The 20,859-nt window shown below is 32.8% G+C and overlaps 1 protein-coding gene across 4 annotated transcripts in view; it reads left to right on the top strand.

The window, feature by feature from the left end:
* Window positions 1-20,859, top strand: part of LOC143914593 (connectin-like) — a 127,925-nt gene that overhangs the window by 27,931 nt on the left and 79,135 nt on the right. For all 4 annotated transcript variants that reach the window (XM_077434863.1, XM_077434864.1, XM_077434862.1 and 1 more), the window contains exon 2: window positions 6,868-6,902. The gene's annotated coding sequence lies outside the window, so the exon portion shown is untranslated. The remainder of the gene's footprint in view (window positions 1-6,867; window positions 6,903-20,859) is intronic.

Raw genomic sequence — 20,859 nt, 5'->3', positions numbered from 1 at the left:
TTTCTACTATATCAAATATTTTTGCGATATGTCAATGGACACACTTGAATAGAATGTCTGACTATCGTAAAATATGATATCATCATCATCATCATCTACCATTCAATGCTGGGTGAACACGTTTCCATTCGTTTCTGTTTTTCGTAACTCTCATTCAGATCACCCCATACATTTTTATAATTTCGTCCTCCCATCTTCCTTTCACCCTTCTACATATGTATGTACATCTTCTCAAGTACCATTCCAGCACTTTATTTGTCCACCTTTCATTCATTCATCTAACTACGTGACCCACCCATTGAAATTTCAATCTCTTCAACCTCTATATCAACTACCTGATATAGAGTCATAATTCTCATCCTTGTATTCCGTTTCCTATATTTCTTCATTATGTCGAGCATACAAAGTTTCATAATTTTTTGAGTGAATTAGACTTTGGAAGATCTTTATCGTCAGTGTTATATTTAATTTAAATAGAGAAACGTCAAAAAAGTGGCGCTACAATCGTCGACTTGGACATAGAACAAATACACAGCATTGGCCATATAATTTTAAATAATCATATTTTTATCATTCATTATGTATGTACATACATATATCACCTTAATACTTCACTAATGTGAAGTAAAAATATATATGAGAAATAAAGAAAGCCTATAATGCAATTTTTTAAGATATAGTGTGAAAAAGTTAAAGTTATAGGTGTTTAAACAATTAAAATCTGATATAACGAGTGGAGGGGGCAAATTCAAATAAATAAGGCAACATGCTGATGACAAAGGAATAGCCGTCACCGACTCCAAAATTTTTGAATTTTTAATCATGTTTATTATAATATTTTACGACAATATTTCACTTTCGACCAAGCGGACACAATTGAAATGAAATCAATGTTTCAAAGAGATCGGAAGTCTTGCACAAAGAGAAACTAATAAAAACCTTGTAAAAATGGCGTTCATTCGCCCAAGTGCATCTCATCTTATACAATTCTTTATTTCCTCTTCTTTACTACCGCACATAACTATTATTTGCCTTAAATATGTATAAATAATTGCCAACTACTTTTTACTGACTAGTGTTTTATCATCTAATGAAATTATCGAACATTAATTTGGTCTTTTCTACGTAAATAATTATTTATATAGAGATATATTTACTAATAAGCAACATACAAGTTCCAACTATTGTACATAGTTGAAAATGAACGTCTCTTGATTTACAATAAAATGTGGTGATCGCATTTTTCGATTGTCTATTGGAGACTTAGCTTAATGATTTTCTGTTGACAATAACATAGCTATTGACCATGATATCTCGCGCCAGATTAATATGCACTTGAAGAGCTTTTGTTAATTCCATTTCTTTCGTCGGTTTTACTAAACGTAGATAGATTTGTTCAATTACTTCAAAAAAGGGTTCAACCATGATACTGTCTTTCATGGATACACAAATGTTGTCTTTATGTTTGTACACATACAGGACTTCAATTCAGTATATTGGACCACTTCTCTGCAATGTGACAGCACTCTCTTGATTAAAAAGTATTTCAATTACCGACCAGTCATTACGCCCGTACTATATCATTCATTAAATTAGCCTCAAGCGACAAAAATTGCAATAAAGCGTATCGCTACAAAGCGCCGGCGTCTGCTCTCGACAATTATTGGACTAATTGAGTCGAACATCGTTGAGAATTCGTTAAATCTTGCCAAGAATGCGCGGCCACATCGCGGATGCGAGGAGAAAGGAACGGGGAGACATGGGGGGCATTGTAGGCGAGTTTTGCCATCTACGGCATAAAATTAAGATTTATGAGCGAACTTTATGGTGATCAGAAAGTTTCAACAAGTTGTGCTCGTGTGCACATATCGGCGTTTACAATGGGCCCATCGCGATACTCTCTGAGTCTGTACTCGCGACGCCAGAGGGAAGTTCTTCGAGCGCGCGATATAAATTAAGTCGATTTGATCGATGTTTTGCGACCGACATTTCAAACTGGAAGTTCGTCGGTATGATTGATGTACAAGCGTTGTACGTTTATGAGCCGTGAAATGTGTTGAAAGGGGTAAAAATTGCACAAAGTCATCGTAGGACGCACCCGTATTAGCGTAATCGTCCATTGTTAACGCTCGTCATGGTGTGAATGTATCGTATGAACAGGATGTATCTAGTTGCAAGTATTTTTAGATCTGATTTTGAAATATTATCTTGTGACGAAAGTAATGTTGTTTGCCCTTCGTCGGTTGAGTGGTAATTATTATATTTACGGATGTGTATATGTAATATATTAGAGTTGTCCCTGGAGTTGCAATATTTTCTTCATGATATTTGCAACATTGATCATTGGACCCTTATATATTTTTTTACTTTACTTTTTTTCAATTTTTGCATTTTCTTGTTTCATTTTAGCGAATGGAATGTTCAATTTTATTATCTAGTTTTTTTTCAAATATTTGTCGTTTTCAATACTTTTCGACACAATTTATAAAATATTGTACACACAATTTAAAGCCAACATCACAAATTAAAAATTATATACAATGGCCTACATATATCTAAATAGTCATTTCCCTTTTCGGTCAGCAAATTAAATAAGATGTCAGTTCTACAATATATCAAAACGGTCAGTTAATAGCTTAAGTGATTTGTGGTCAATTAATAAATTAAATGGTAAATTACACTGAGCAACAAAAATATACCAGAGTGGAGACCAATTAATCTTTACTAAATTCAATTTAAGATTTACGAAATTCGAATATGACAATGCTTTTTGTTGGTTTGCTTTTGTTTATTAGATATGAACGCTTAAAAGATGCACGATTTTTAATGTTTTTTGACCTTTGCAACTCAAAACCTAATATTGCTGTGCTAAAAGTGAGTATTGCAATCAATACTAAGATGTTTTATGTATTGATTATGATTTTTTTATTGTTTTTAAACACAATTTTTTTTTGCCGTGTCATTTATGAGATTATTTGGCTGGTTTTGTATGTCACTCTTATATAATATACTAGTGTTTTTACCCGGCTTCGCTCGGTATTTGTAATATAAACCGCTTATACATGGCCAATCTAATAGTAAACATTTTATTAAATTTATTTGAATACTTTTATTTTATTTAAATTTATTTGAATATTCATTTGTTCGATGACGTCACGGATTTACGAACCAACATTAAATATTTACTTACATACTTACAAAGAATCTTTAAAAATTTTAAAGGGACTTAAGGGGAATTTAAGGGGATTTAAGGGGAAAGAATCGAAGAAAGAATCGCCTATGAATCGAAAAAAAAAATCGAATTTGTCTACGAACTACGACCCAACGAACGAAGGTTACATATGTACATAAAAAGTCTCTTCCCAAATTATATATTAGATTATAAAATAAACAACCTCATGAACTAATTTGATATTATCAAAGGGAAGTGATTCGGAGAATATATGTTAGAAACTGATTGGTAATCCATACTTGTAACAAATATAGATGCTTTCAATTATAATGAGCTTGATGTATACAATCCTGAAAATATACATGTCACAAAATATGTATTTACATATTATATTAATATGCCAAAAATATAATAAAGTGTATTACGTGGATTCTTCACGACAGTACGATTTTATTCTTATGAGAGATCACTTAATACTCTTGTACGTACGTTCAATATTTATGAAGGGCTTTAGGTGCCGCTTTTCATTTTATAATCACTGTTATTCGCGGCAAATTCATAATTTAGCGTTGCCTTGCCCGAAAGTGCTTATTTCGCGAAAACGAAGCAATGATACGTTCGTGCGGGTCTAATCAAGCGCCGCGAAAAACACGTGCATATACGATTGCTGCCAAACACGCGAAACGTATTATACTACGTCGATTTTAAATATCGTGTCGTCCTCGTCATGTGTTTGTGTGTGTTATTAAAATTATCATTCATTGGAATCGAAGATAGGCGAAGCGTTACCGAGCTCGCAAATCTTCGAGAGCAGAGCTTTAGACTTGTGTGGGAATTTTTGCCAAGCTCGTCAGACATTCCTGTGATGTTGCGCTCTGGTATAATATAAATTAGTATATAAAAAGGTTTCGGAATGATAGCAAGCGGTATTCTATATTTTCGAGCCGAGTGAAACTCAAAGATTCCCTCTAATTGAGTTTCATCGTAGCAAACGTTCTTTGCAAATAAATAGCCTTATTTTTTTCGCTTCCCTTTTTATTTGTGTAGGTATATCCATTTTACTCAAATTCGAGACCTTTACATATTAATAAAAAACATGCTAGTATTATTTTTTGCGAATTTGTAATGGTGTTTCTATTTCATTACGTATGCATGTATGTATAATATAAAAGTATTATAAAATTTTATATCTTTTTGGAATGTTCGTATATAAGGTATTATTTAAAATATGTTTGGTATTTGTTTTCCGTATCAAGTTTAATGCTTGAAATTTTTGTTTGTTTATTGAAGCGTTTTCGTTTTATCTTTTATATATGTATGTACAATTAGATTCAGTTACATAATACGTCGAAACATAATTGTAAGAATTTACTAAATTTAAAATTTAATTTCGAAGCTGCGTTTGATGGGAACAAGATTATAGAGAAATATTTATCAAATTACATAAAATTTGATTTCAAATTATCATATTTTGGTACTCAATTGTCATTAAGTCGTTTTACGAAATATGATTGTTGTTTGGAATGTTTCAAGCTTCATAATGAAAGAATGCTTTGTATAATAATTTAGAATTTCATTCATATTCAATTAATATATATTTTTCAGAATTGGTCCATGTATGTACATACATATACATATAGTATGTACCTTTATCCTATCCCGGGAGTCCTTTTCCTCGAGGCTCTCAAAATAGCCGTTTACCGTTGAATTCAGCTCATCATTTGTAGAAAATCGTTTTCCAGTAAGGATTTTTCGAGAATAGACGGAAGTTAAATGGAAATAAATCAGGTGAATAAGGCGCAAGGGGTTGCAAATCTTCTTTCAATTTGTCGATTTTTGGCATTTAAACAAAAATTTATACAAATAATTTCCAATGAATGATTTCAAATCAGTTGGCTCAAAGGTTTTATGAACAGTAGTTTCCCTTTATCGTTTAACGGGGCGATTTACATACATACATATATCGTAAGAAATAAGTAACAATTAATATTAAAACATATTTTTTTAAAACCAGTTTTTTTGGCAACCAAGAATTCGGAACAACATGATGATTCAATTATTTTCAAAAACATTTTTTTTTGATTTTACATATACATAATATATTTTTAATCGAATTGGTTTATCAAATTGTTAAATTTAATATTTTTTCAAGACGTTATGTTTTATTTATTGTTGTTTTTATTTTGAATATATTTATCGAAATATATTTTATACAATTTAATTTACATACATATTTAATTTGGAAAAACAATATAATACATGTATTAAGCATCCATTATTTATGTATGTATGTATATATGTATGTGTCTAATAATATTATTTGTTATGATTAGTTTATACGTAATATTTAAATATGCACCGTATGTACATATGTATATTTAACAAGCAACATAGCTCAGTGGTAAGCGTATAATACTAACTTAGAGGTCACGGGTTCGATTTCTGATCCATTGGTGCTGGCCAGACTTTGGGTATATGTGACTCCAGGTCGATCATTTCGCATCAGAGTTTGCCAATTTATGTGTTACCTCAGATGACATTCCGTGGTAAAAATTAATTTAATCTAAAATATAACTAGCATTGAAAAATAAAAATATGTCGTATGTTAACGTTTATTCGTTGGTACAAGTTTGATGTTTGTTTGTGAATTAAATTGCCTAAATTTAGACGAAGTTCAGAATGAAAGATTGCATCAAGCTTTGTTATTTGGTGCCGCAACGTTTGGCGTCGTGCGACCATGGATCGAGGATAAATTGTCGAAGGTGGTAAAGTTTTCCGGTTTTTCCACATCGTTTCGGTAAATATGGCTTTGCGACGTGTCCGCTGGGAAAAGGGTTTTTCTAATGTATGCTGCAGTAGGCAGGCGTGACGAAACACCGCTAAAGAAAGTTTAATTTCACCGTCGTCCTTCTGTTTCCTTCTTTTTCTTATTTTTTTGCGTTCGAAAGTTCAAAGAAAAACATTTGAAGCTTTTTTTCGAGTGTGCTCTGTCAACCAATTACCGTCAGTTCACCCTCACTTTTTAAGGGTATTTATTTTCCGCTTTCTTTCGCGCGCGAACATCATTATTGGAGACTTCATTGTCGACGGATTGTCACAGAAAAGTCGAGCGCTGACGATATGTGTTCGTCTTTCTATTTAAAATCAAAAAGAAAGCCTGTTAAATACGTCCAATTTGAGTAATTTAATTTTATAAAATTTGAAATTAAATACCATATAAGTGTTGTTTGCGTCAAGGTATTAGGTATTTAGATTCACGCTTTTAAAAATGTGTGGTTGTTCTCGCATGAAAAACGTATTCGTGGGGGCTTTTATGGGACGAGAGAGCTTTTACCGAAAATCGCCTACAGAAAAGATAAACATTATTTTTCACAAGACATGGCATGGCGCTCGTTGTTCGTATCTTCATCTATGTGAGGTGTACTGTATCTTAAATACACACATCGTAATCCAAGGATCTTAAAACTTCTATTGTTGCGTATGTTGAGCTTAAAGTTTAAATTACTCTTGTATACGGCGTAATGCGTATATGAGCTGATAAGGATGGAATTAATTTCCTGCTACATAATTTATTTATATACATGTAATGTGTACAATGTCGGTACATGTACATGTCGGTACAGAACGATTCAACATGTACATACATAAATGCTTTAATTAATTTTGATTGTAATTTTTATTATTTTTTTTTTCAGAATAATCGATGAAATAAGATCAACTGACACAAAAGGTGAGGTTTTTAACATTATTTTTTTTTAATATAAGATGACTTGTATTTGTCGGAATTTGTTTGGAATACAGTTAAACGGTATTCATATATAATTATTTAAATATTTCCTTTGTAAATAATAAGTTTGATTTTTTTTTACATCCGATTTTTGAATTCGTTCCAAACTGTGGATAATTCTGCTTTAAAATATAGAAAAATTTAAATTTAAACTATTTTTCGATCAAATTTTTCAGTCAAATTTTCACAACAATTTTTGAATCTTTTACTTCGTCTATTATTTAATAAATGTGACGCATTCATTACTGATCTAAATGTGAGTGATTTGACATTTTTAATGTAATACAGAGTTACGTTGTCCTTCAAATACATACATACATATACATATGTAAATTATAGTATAGTTTTAGCCGTACGCTGTTTATTTAAAATAAAATTTAAATTTCGCTATCTGTTAGCTTTATCAAAAATAGATTTTCTGTAATGAAATTCATCGTATAATTTGTAAATTACGAACTATCCATAAAGTTTCACCGTATAAGAAAAGAGAAAAACAGACTTTTCTGCGATATATTTTCCTCGTTATCCTTGGGAACTTAATCTAGCGTTCGACATTGGATTTTTTTTATTGCGATTATCCTAGACGGCGTGCTTTGCATAATGGACTAATAGCTATTACGTGCTTGATTTTCCAATACTGCGTGTATTTAAACGTTAAACTTTGGGAAGAGTAATCGAGTTAAGGTGGCATTCATTTGGGCTTATTAATTTATAAAAAAAATCGAGGCGACAGGTCGGTCGTCAGGAGACACAAGAAAGACATTCAGCATAATCTTGATTAAAATCTGCGCCATTTACTTTATGAAAACGTAAATATAAACGCGGCGAGCGGGGTGAGGTGCGCACGCTTCAGAAACGCTCTTGTGAGTTATTATGATGTCGCCGCGATGTATTTTTCTAGGGTTGGAAAAAAAAGAACATACCTGTCGTCCCTTTGAGTGCTAGGGCCGATGAAAAAGGGCCTCGTAGTCCCCCCGGTGCCTCGGTTTTTGAGTAATGAGGAAAACTTCAGATGCCGCTTATTTACGTGAATTCCGTATAAATGCAGTGGACGATTGAAATCCATTTCGAATGCTCTCTTTGAATGGATCACTTGACGGTTTTACTTTTAAATAAGCGTCTCGAAATCCTTTAAAGAAGCCAAAAATTTTCTCGAGGTTTTATATGATAAAAGTACCTGCAATTGGCTCTGCTAAATGCTCGCTCGCTGTTGTTTTATCATTTTATTTTTGAATCATTGTCAGAGAAAAATTTAAGATTATCCCGAGGGTGCTTTATATTATATAATATCACTAGGTTCGCTAAAGTATTAAATGGATATGAAGAAGATAAACCTCGAGAGGTTCTCGACAGGCTCCGATTATACTGATATTTGTCGTCTATAAAACCATAACGCGTCGCGTTTAAATAAAGTAAAAAAATCTTTAATATGTGAAAGAGAAAAAAATATTCGCGTGCAAAGTGCGCGTGTGAAAATTGTACGTTGAAAATTTTAAATTATTCAATTTAATACAATTACACGCAAACTGGAGTTCAAAACGTTTTTATCATTTCCTTCTTTGTTTTTTTTTTATTTCAAATAAGGGCCTCCTCTCCGTGTTGTTTTTGTATATTGACATTTTCGGTAGTACCTTTTTTTAAATGCATCGTCTAATTAATGTCGAGTATCCAATGGAAAATCAGAGAGAAGAACACTTTTGTTTTTTTAATTATTATTCTGTCGTTATAAAACGTAATATTATGATTTAATTAAACGTAAAGTACACACGTAAAAAAATTTTGAAGTGTGTTCATCGCATTTGATACCATTTATTTCGACGTTCATGTGAACGAAGGTACGTACATATATTAAATTTTGACTATATACATAGCTATTTAATAATGTAACAGTTAATATTTTAAGGAAAATTTCGCTTTTGATCTGTGAATTTTAATGAGACAAACTATGCATGATGTTTGTGTGCTGTAAATAGCTCAAGCAACGAGCGAAGAGCTTTTATGTATTATATTTTATCATTTTTTTTTTTTCGTAATTTGAATTTTTCGTAGATTTTTATTCGTGTGTAATGTTCAATTATTTTTCATGCCACTTCACTCGTGAAATCCTTGAAAATTTTTCACTAAACAAAGAATATAAGCTTTGCATGTCATACTTGCAGTAATCATTTTTAAAATGGCGAGATAATCATAAACGTCGCCTCCGTATCTGATCGTTAGTTTTACTTTACTTCTTATTTTTTTTTTTTTTATAATTTTCTTATCGAATCTAAACTGCATGGATAATCTCCAACGATTCGTGGGTAGTTTTTGTTTTGTTTTTACATATTAATCGAGTTTTAACGTCCTGTTGTGGCATGACCCCAAAAGCGGTGGGTAGCTCGTTTCGTGGTTGTTGCTCCGGAGGCACCTTGCGGCTTTCCCTGCACTGCAGCCAAAACAATTTATTGTTTGGTTCTTTTCCAAAAGCCCTTGTAGCTTTATAAGCTCTCGCGCTTCCGCTTATAACACTCTACATAATACCAGCCAAAAGCTTCATATGCAAGCGATCCAGAAAGAGCCGTGTTATTACGGCCGCAACGCTTAATTTTTGATTTTGTTGTACTTCCAGTCTGAAATTACAAAGCGAAATCATATTTTTGCATCTTAGAACATCCACGAGTCAACGATGCTTAGGTCTGTAGTCAAGAAGTAGACTTGAGGCTGAGTTATCTTCAGCTCGAACGTGTCTACACTTTACGCGCTCCCGTCCCTGAGAGGCCATAGTCCTGCAGTAGAGTGTCACCGGTTGATGTGAATTATTTTACGACATTGTCTGAATTTTATTATAGCATTGTCTAATTTATTTGCGTGCGTTTTAGTATCGCCGAGATGTTTCCGCATAGCTCGAGAGTTATCTCGTTGTATGTATATACATATGTGTATAAAATTATTTATCGGCGAAGGTTTAAAAGGAGGGTATTAAGCAATCTGGTAGCTTGACGGCATTAATCACCTAAATATGTGCTAATATATTGCCGTGTTGCGAGGAAGCTTTCATAATAATGAATGAGTGACTATTCCCCGTTAAACTTCTTCCTTTGCGTGCAAACCGTTTTGGCCATTAGGTTAGCGTTTTCTAAACGGTGTGCCGCGAGAAATCAAAACAATATTAAGTGTATTATAAAATAAAATAAATAAAAAAATAGCTTGTCGTCGTATATATTTTATATAGATGGTATCAATTCTTTTTTGATCTTAAAGTGATCAATTTACGTTGATCTTCGACAAAATTTAAACTTAGTATATTCATACATACATATGTATATCAATAGACATATCCGGTAGTATAGAAGAGGTGTATGAAGATACGATGGAGTGCATTTCGGCGAATGAACGCCGTTTTTTAATTAAAAATGTCACTTTGCCTGAATAAAAAAAGACCTTTGATCAATGTGTTTTACCAATCATGATGTATGGATGTGAAATTTGAACATTGAACACAAAGTCCAATGCACCCAAAGAGGTATGGAATGCTGTATGATCGGGTAAAGAGGAGAGATAGGAAGCGTAATACGTGGGTGAGAAGTATGATAAGGGATGATGGATTTATTGGAGGTAGTGAAGAGATTGAAATGGTAATGGAGGGGGGGGGGGGGGTATCGTAGCTAGAATAATAGACAAAAGGTGGACATTAGAGGTACTAGAATGGTATCCGAGAGAATTTAAAAAAGTGAAAGAAGGTGGGTGGACGAAATTTGGAAAACATGCGTGGTGAGATGGATGATAGTTGTGCAAAATAGAGACGAGTGGAAGCGTGTTGGAGAGTCTTCATCTAGCAGGCGATGGTTAATGGCTGTTAATAATGACGATGATAGTAAAACAAGTATTGCCAGTATTTCTTTTAAATATTTGACATTTTTACCATCTCCATGCATACATATGTATGTATGTTATTCTTGAAACTGTTTATAAATTTAAGATCCAATGACAGATTTTTAGTCTGCAGTGCATTTTTATTATAAAATATGTATGTACATATGTATTTATAAAAGGATTTCAACTTTTTTTGATTGAGTTCCATTTATTTATCGATCAAAATTGCAAAATTAATTTTTGTACATATTGTATCAATATACTAAAATTACCTTCCGACGGCGATCGGATAAAATTGAACATGAAAATTCCGGACAGAAAATTTCAGCTATTTCATAATTTATTACTTTCACACCCGGCCATTTAAATTCAAAACTCAAATTTAGAACATACATATTTTAACGCTTAAAAGGAAAAGATGATATTTTTTATCCATACGAGGTTTTTTTTTATCCATATACTTTTTATCCATTTTCTGTGTCCGATTATTTCATGTTCAGTTATAACTTAATTCTCTTTTGACAGAAATAACTCCGTCTACTTATGTAAAACGATATATTTATTATATAAATACATATATTTACGGATAAAAACGATACTGTAAGTTTCAAAGAATATGTAGCGATTCAGTAAATTGAATATTAAATGACAGTTGATAAGTGTGCCGTCAATGAATTCGGATGGTTAAATATTAAGTTTGAACAACGCAGAATTTCGTTTGGCAGCACTCTGCAATCAACGTTTGCTTGAAAAGAGAAAAAAAAGATCGATTTGATTTTTTTTGTGTTTATGTACACTGATTGGTTGGACGTAATGTCAATAATGTGTGCGACATTCATTCAGGGGTGTTTAACTCGGGACGTACGGGCCCGATGGAAATGGTCGACAAAATAGACGGAAGTCACCAATCACGACGGGTGGATGCTGAAAGATTTATGATGTTTGGTAGATTAACTCTCTAAGATAAATATGTTCGTTGGGGACGGGGTCGAAAGGTAGGGTGTGGACAACAACAAAGCACGTTATTCGGCATTTGGATTTACGCGCTGCACGGGGTTCGATGACAATGAAACTAATTCGCGTGTTTTTGGTCTATTCGTTTTGCGCTGTTCCGCTGTGTTGTTATTTTTTCTTTTTTCCTGCTTTCTCTATTCGTTTATTTTCGGTTTGCGAGAAAGCGTTTCCTTGCGACTTTTAATTGTTCAGCTTCTGGACAAATGAACGTGCAGCAATAGCTGTCAACTGAGCTAGATTAACGAAACTTTCCGACAAAGAGAAACTATGGAAGTTGATGCGCATTTATTTATTTCATTTTGCCGTCTAATATTACTAAATAAAAATTATATCCCGTGCTCGCTATTGCTATTCGAATTCGTATTAATTATTTTATTGTTCTCAGTGAATGCGTTCTGTGTTTGTTTTTCATAATTAGAAATGATTCAGTAATGCCGAAACATCCTCTCGAGAGGATTGGCGCTAGAAAATTAATTTTCCTTGTTGAACTCTCGCAATATTTAATATTATATAGTACATACATACATATATACATATATAAATGTTAAATACATATATTGAGGTAATTAAGCGTTTGCGTAGGTCTCAAGATGGTTGTTTGAACAGTCGTTGCTGCAACGAGTGTACTCTTAATTGAATTAATTGAATATTTTCAGAATATTCTCAGAGCATTCATACATATATCGAGGCCTCAAAATGGAAAGGCATTTACACTCTTACTGTAATATTGAATTGAAACTTATTAAAATATTATATGATAAAAAAAAGTAGTCTGTTTGGAATTTGGCAATTGATTGAATTGTATGTTTTATACTAAGGTAAAAATGGATTCGTTAAATTGTAAGGCTTTTGAAATAACAGTTTTAAGAATAATTATATTAGCTTCAATTGTAAAATATCTAAAATTTAGTTTTAAAAGATCTAAACATGTAAGAAAATTGGTTTAATTGGTGGACATAAAAGAATAAGTGGTGAGACTGAAGTGATAATGGGTATAACGGATACACAGAAAATGTATCTATATACATAATGCAAAACTAAGCGAGAAAGACTTAGTTGATAACTACCTATGTATATATAGTATAGAAAAAATTCAGATGTGACCAACCCATGACTTTATCTATGTATTTGAGGAATATAAGAAGGTCACAAATCAAAATTCGATAATTAAACATACATACACGTTCACACATACCGGTTATGGGAGCGTTTTCGATACAAATTGAGCGCAAATATAAGGAAACTTCTGGTTCTAGAAAGACAAAAGTTCTACTTCCGGTTGTCGGATTTTGTTTGAAATTTTTGTATTACTTAAAATCATTATAATTATTATACTCATTAAATATCAAGAAAATAAAAATAATTTAAAAGGTCAAATTAAAATAATGAAATATTTAAAAAAAAAATACTACTTCCGGTTTACGAATTCTGACCAAAACCTTATCAGCTCTAAGTTGGTAAATAAAAAATATAAATTTTCAGCTTGATACGTTCAGGGGTATGGAAAGAATAGTGGCCACAACATTTTTCACCTTTTTAAGAGAAAAAAAAAAAATCGAACAGTAGTAAACTGCCACTTCCGGTTTAAGGATGCTTACCAAATTTTATACATAACTTGGTATTAAGCTTAAATTTCTATATATGAAATTTTAGTTCAATAAACCAAAATTTTTCTGAGAAAAACATAAAAAACCTCGATTCTCTAGAGTAAAAGTACTACTTCTGGTTCAGGTAAAAATATTCAAAAAAATATTAGGTTATAAAATTTATAATTTTTATTTAAAAAACTTAAACAAGAGAGGACACCTGCATATAAGGGGAGGTACCATTTACGGTCAACTTTAAAATTAAAAAAAAAAATTACGTCGTGTCGATAAGAATTTCAGTAACTAATACTAAGTTTCAGTTTGATAGGACCGATGGTGTTCAAAAAATCTCCAAAATAAACTGACACACACACATTTTTCTACATCATTAAAGCGAATCAGTGATCGATCCTGAGTTCGAATCAGTAAAATTATTGAGTTCGCATGATCACAAAACTTCACCTACTGTTAATGCGTACATAGATAAAGTAAAAATTGATAACAGAATGGATAAAAGTTGGTTAAGATAAAAAACAATGAAGATGACCAGAAAGGGGATCGTGTTGGCAATCATTTTGTAAAAAATACAATGATGATAGCAGTGGAAGAAAGTAAATTTATACTTATAGTCATGCTGAAAACTTTATTAAAATGTAAAATGAGTAAAAAGGAGAATTTTCCGGTTTGGTTTCCACCAGCGACCTACATATGTACATACTGTGCGTTCTAAAAATTGAACGATACTTTCAGGTTATCCGTCGAAAGGCTTTTCTTACACTCTCGTTTTAATAAACGTGCTTCGTTTAATACACACACACGTACACAGATTTTCTTGAGGGCGGATAAATCAAACGGGACAGTTTTCCACCCGTTTTCCCGCTCCACTTAATAATTATAACACATGGCGTCCGTAAAAGTGAAAAACGCTGACCCATTTACCGGCGGGCTCCGCCCGAGCTCTCTCCCTTCAGATTTGTGAACTGTCACATTAGACTGAGAGCACCATTTTCGAGTGTCTTTCGAGATGAGGCATTACGTATCGCGCTCGTGGAAAGCTACGGGAAAAAGCTTGCGAAAATTCGTCGCAAATCCACCGTTCTATATATGTACCGTACCTACTGCAGCGGGAACGCTACCTCTGCAAAAACATTTGACTGTAATATATAATATAGTTTTAATATGTTTGCAGAATATGTATGTATGTATGTATGTATGTATATGCAGTACATACATTATCCCGACTAGGTATGATGTCAAATTGATAAAAAATATTTGAGATTTCTTACATATTCGTATATACTGCTAAAATGATTCGTATTCTTTTTGTGTTATAATAGGTTCGTTTTGATTAGAACTGACTATGTAAATTTCTAAAAAGGGATTTTTGTGTGTATGATGCATTATTGAAAAGTTAACAATTGGTTCTCGATTATGTTTTATGTATGTACATATATGTATATTATTTGATTATGTATATATTATGTTGGTCTATCACCATATTGGAGACAGTTCGTCTAGTCTAATTATTATTATTTTTAAATCTTTCTTTGTTGTTGAATCTTGGACCATTAAGGTCAGAGAAAGATAAGGTAAAGAAGTCTTTGAGATGTGGTGCTGGAGGCGTATGTTGAGAGTATCATGGAAAGCTAGGATAACCATCGAGTCCGTCCTCCAGGAAGTTAAGATCGTCAATAGACAGTCGTCAGTTTGTTTTCAAAGAATCCTCGGTTTCTTTGGACTTGCATATTTTTAGAAGAGAGCTGGATAGCTCGGAAAACTACTTGGAGGGTTCTTGGGAAAGGGGAATGTTTCCTACTCGATGCTTTTGCATCTTCTATTACTGAAGCTATGTATGTACATATATATTATATTAGGCTAGCGGAATGTTGAGAAATATGGAGACGAGCAACGAGAAGGCTGATGGACTTGGGAATTAACGATTTGATACGAAGGTTATTGTGTATAGGTTTCTAATTTATATTTACCATTGTACCATTACGGGCTTTGCCCCAAGGTGACACCTGTGGCCAAATTTGTACATATCTACTTTATATAAATTTATAACATTCTTATTAAAAATTAGAAATTATATTCAAATATTGGTGAGAAACGAGAGTAGGTTGCCAATTTGTTTAAAGCCGTTTCAAAAAAGAAATCGAATTAATTGGCGAATTCTGATAGAAAACGATCAACCTGGAGTCATATACCCAAGGTCTAACCAGTAGCACCAGACACATGAACCCTCAGTTGATAGCATTATACGCTTACTACTGAGCTATGTTACTGGTTATATTTAGTCGAATATTCTTAATTTCACCACTCTATTCGAAAAGAAGGAATTGACTAGATTTTTATATCTGAAGACATTTGGATTTTATCCATATCTGTTCCCTAGTACCTTTGTCATGGGATCTTTCGGTTTCAACTCCCTGGCAAAGAAAAGAGAATTTATTTCTCGGGAAATATTTCGTAAAATTACTTTTTATAAATTACTAGGAGAGATTCACAATCCCTCTATTCTGGCGAAGCAAAAATTTTGGGCTCCGGAAAATCATAGGGTTTTACGAAAGCACGATATCTTGTTGCCAATTAAGACTAAAACAAACGTGCTCATGAACTCCCCGCTCTCGAGAGCTGTTCGAGTCCTTAACTTACTGGCACATTCCTCGGACCTCTTCAATGCCAGTTATGTTGAGTTGGTCGAACACACCCTACATAGCACGATAAAATTATCATTCTTATTTATTTGTTTTTTACTACACATATATTTCTTACTTGCTTTTTATGTTTTATTATTTTTTTAGGTTTTATTATTTTTGTTATTCTTGTTTCATGTATACTTATATTTGTAATATAACCACAGAGACACTTTGGGGCTACCTGTCAAGTATCTGTGGTATTGATATTTTATAAAATAAAATAAAAATTGTAGTGGTTTTTTATAATTTCTTGAACTTTGATTAGATCACTTTTTAATTTTTTTCGTCTCCAATCTCTAATTATTTGTAAAGTAAATTCATAAAATTTGATGGAAGGAATTATTTTAAAGTAGTTCATCTGTGTCTACTTAAGTCAAAGGTTTCGATAAAATATTGATATTTAAAATATACGCACATAGTATATATTAACTATGTCAATACACACACTTCCCAATCGCATTAGGATCTATCTAGGTTGACTGTCTAGTTTCCACCAAATGCTCCGTCTCACAGTTTGGGAAGCGCAAGTGGATCGATATGCTGCACTTCCTAGTAGAGTTTTGCGGATCGGCTCCCCATCAAATCGGTATTATTTGCCGTTCCACACGAGCGGATTCGAGCCGGTGCGATTAGAATAAATTGCTTATCTTCGTCTTCCGACTGTTCTTTGTTCGTGCGGCAGCAGCCGGATCGGGTGGAGAGTACCTGTTTCAGCTCAAAAGAAAATTTCATCGCGAATTGAATACATTTCAGCATCAGGCTTAATGACGCAAAAGCCTCTATCTATAAGTGTCGGTTTGCCGAAAATTCGCACCGCGCTCGGTTCGGTCTTCCCCTTCGACATTTTTCCGACGGGTCGATAATTTCGATGGATTTTTTCATTTCATTTTCGGGCGCGGGTTCAAATCTGGCTAAAAACTCATTTTGTCGCGCGTGTCGATTTTATTTTTGCGAATACGTACACGTATTCGGCTGAATGGCCGGCGTTTCGATAAAGTGTCGACGTTTTCATTGCGCGAATAAATCGAAACCGTCGCATGGAATATGTACTGAAAATTTTTCGACGATGCAAATGTGAAAACGTTCAAACAAATATTTATTATACATGTACTGTTCGCTCTGTATGAAAATGGACACAATTTTTGACGAGTTTAGACTTTTTTAGTAACTTGAAATATTTTTTTTTATATCAGGTACCAAACTATTCAAGGTAAAGTCACTTTCAATACGTATGTACATATGTATAATAGGTAGAATTTTTCTTTTCAATTAGACTTGTATTGATAGTACTAAAAGTTTTTGCAATCACAATTTCGGCTAGTTAACTTAAAACCAACCTTCAATCACCACAATCACACCTTCACAAGATTTTAATATTGTTTATTCCGAATTGTTTTTTATGCTATTGAGATATTGATTCTTCACTCTTATTACCGTAGATTATTAATCCAAAATGTATATGACTTGCAAATTCATTAGTATTCCTTACGGAATATTCCAATTGTTTTATTTAATTATACACGCTACTGGAGAATCTGGGTAGTAAGTACAACCCAGATCAACCGTCTCTTGCTAAAATATTCCGATTTATGTGGCTGAATTGTTGTGATTCATCCAATAAAATCGGCATCCTCCCCCTTCAATTTCTGGCAAATTCGTATAATATCGAATTTATTGATTTTACCCGTTTGTCCATAGATGACGCTTTTTTATTGTATAATAATTATATTGTAATGTGTAGAATTTTTAGTGCTAATGTACGAAAATTTGACCATAGGTGTCACATTGGGGCAACCTTTCATGGCATTTTTATTATACATATACAAATGTACATATGTATAATAAAAAAATATATATATATACGTGGTATACCTACTCTAGATACGTCATTGATAAATATATGATTTGACAATATATACAAACATTGAAAATGCGTTTTTATTTTCCAGGCGTATATCAATACGATAATTATCCAATTTTATTTAAAATAATTACAAAAAAAACGTTATTATATTGATTGTGTACTAAAACCCGACTCAATGAAGCGTACAAATAAGAATGTTTGAAAGAGCATGGATTTTCTTTGTCAATCATAATACGGTTGATTTGTATTATTTTTCTTGTCATAAAATTTCATTCAAATTTTGATATTACTATAAAGTTCCCTCAACCATCGAGAAAATCGTATTATTGTTTCACCGTCAATCAACAGTATAAAACATATATATTGACATTTGAACCATACGAAAATTATATATTAATTTAGTTTACATTATTACGTCCGTAATTGCGTAACATAATACATATTCAAAACTGTAACATAAATACATATTCAAAACCGTACAGGACAGAAATAAATATTTATGTGGTTATTTGAAATTTGAAAATATGAAGTCAATGTGGCGATGCTATTATTTATAATATTATTTAGGTCATTAATCTGATTAACTATATGAACCTGCAATTGCATTCCATTCGGACTATGTATGTATGTATGTATGTATGTATGTACATCCACCACTAATTAATACGTCGGTCACAGGTCATCGCTCTATCGAATTCGAACTATGCCAGATATGCTCACGCAATATGAGCTCGCAAACATTTTCAAAATAATTCCATTTAAATTTCATACATAGAATGCAAGTAGCATGCATTTTGAATTCCATAACGGTGCACACATGTGAAGTTGTCAGGCAGTTGTTCGAATTTAAGGTGCAGCATGTCCGGTCGTAGCGGGTCTGAGAAAACGCATTAAGCTCGTAATAAATTCGAATCGTCCTCGGTACGAAAGCTCTAAAGTTTGCTTATCGTTGTCGGGCGCTGCAGCTGCACATTGCACTTCACGTGCATTCTCACATTCGCCCTTATAACCCGAACAAACTGGACAATTCGGTCGTGATCTTGGCGTTCGGTCGTTACGCTGAAGGAAATTAAAATTTTCCCGTTAAGCTTTGAGGTTTCCCGGTGAAAAGCCGAGGAGAAAAGCTCGACCATGCGCGCTGACCCCAACAGAAACTTTTCCGAGTGTATATCACGTCTCGAATTGCTCTCGAATGCAACTTTATGGTCTCTTCTACGGGTTTTCCGAACATCTTTACACGTATTATACATAGAACATACAGGATGTTCCAGGCAAATGTCACATTTTCGACGTTATTTATATTTCAATTTGATTTGTTGATGAAAAATAATTATAATATTTACATTTTGTAACATGTTCGGCTTAATTTCGTGATAATTGAATATCAAACTCGTGATATTCAATGATCAAGACTCCGAGTATGTTCATTTAAATCAAGTAGTATTTGAATACGGATAATAAACGAATACGGATAAATATATAAGGAGTATTTGAATAAAGCAAATATATTTGTATTCTATTATACTACTAGCTTTATTACCCGGCTTCGCTCGGTATTTGTAATATAAACCGCTTAAATATGACTAATCTAATAGTAAACATTTTATTAAATTTATTTGAATAGTTTTATTTTATATACATTTATTTGAATACTCGTTTTTATATTTGTTTTTTTTTTTAATTAAATTGACTGTCACGAACAAACAAACATATATAGTAAGTCTCTTATAAAAAATTATATGTACACCCCCGGGGTCTGTGTCCCCTAAGGCTCCACCCTCGGCGTCTGCGCCCCCTAGAGGGCGAAGCCCTAGGGCTTCGCCCTCGGCGCCTAGGCCCCCGGGAACTTCGAATCCTTTGAATTGGAAAAAAGTGAATTATTTGTTCGATGACGTCAGAACAATAGACTTTCGACTATTAATTAAATTGACGAAAAATACGTAGGTACATACGAACATATACATACATACATACGAACAAACATATGAACAAACTTTAGTGTTTTATATGTAAGATTGAATGATATGTTATTTTTCGTGATTGAAATAAATATGTATATGTAGATATAATATGAACACGAATTTGAGGTATGAATTTTCCCGGTCTCTGTGACGAGACAGAATGTTAAATTACAGAAAACGCAAATATCGGAAGGCAAAGATCGAAAATCGAAAGATCATAAGTCGAAAGATCAAAAAAAAATGGTGCATAGTAAACGGTACATACTCTTTACAAGATCTACAAGTTCTTTCGATTTTTGATCTTTGCCTTCCGATATTTGTGTTTTTTGTAATTTAACATTCTGTCTCGTCACATAGACCCGAATTTTCCATCTCTTTTTTATATTGATGATGGGTCTTTGAAAATATAGCAGTAATTTTCATCAAAGTTTTTTGCGTAAATTTAATAATTTTTTATCGTTTATGAGATGTTAGTATTCATTTTTTACATTGAGTAACAATTTTCCATCGAAAGCCTTGAGAACAGGAAGGAGAAGATATTTTTCAATAAAAATATATAGCAGATGTCAATCTAATAAAAAAAACTCCTTTTCGAAGAATTGCGTAGGCTCTGAGATGGAGTTCAATAATTGGATACGGCTTCCCGCAATACGTATCTAATTAAATTGATATAGTATAATCTAAACAAATATATAATTACATTATTTTAAAAGAGAATGTGCAAAATATGGATTCGATTAATTGAAAGTTTTAGAAATGTATTAAAAAGTAATTAAATCCTGTTAATCATATTGAATTTCAATTAAGATACGGAGTTTGATCGGACTATGATTTGATCTGATGAGTTGACGCTGATTTACTTTTAAAACATGCCTAAAAGTTAAATATCACTCGGTCACTATTATTTTGTTGTTTGTACTCCTT

This window comes from Arctopsyche grandis, chromosome 7, assembly GCF_051622035.1.
Source record: "Arctopsyche grandis isolate Sample6627 chromosome 7, ASM5162203v2, whole genome shotgun sequence".
Taxonomy (NCBI): Eukaryota; Metazoa; Arthropoda; class Insecta; order Trichoptera; family Hydropsychidae; genus Arctopsyche; species Arctopsyche grandis.
This window is presented reverse-complemented; position numbering and strand designations above follow the sequence as displayed.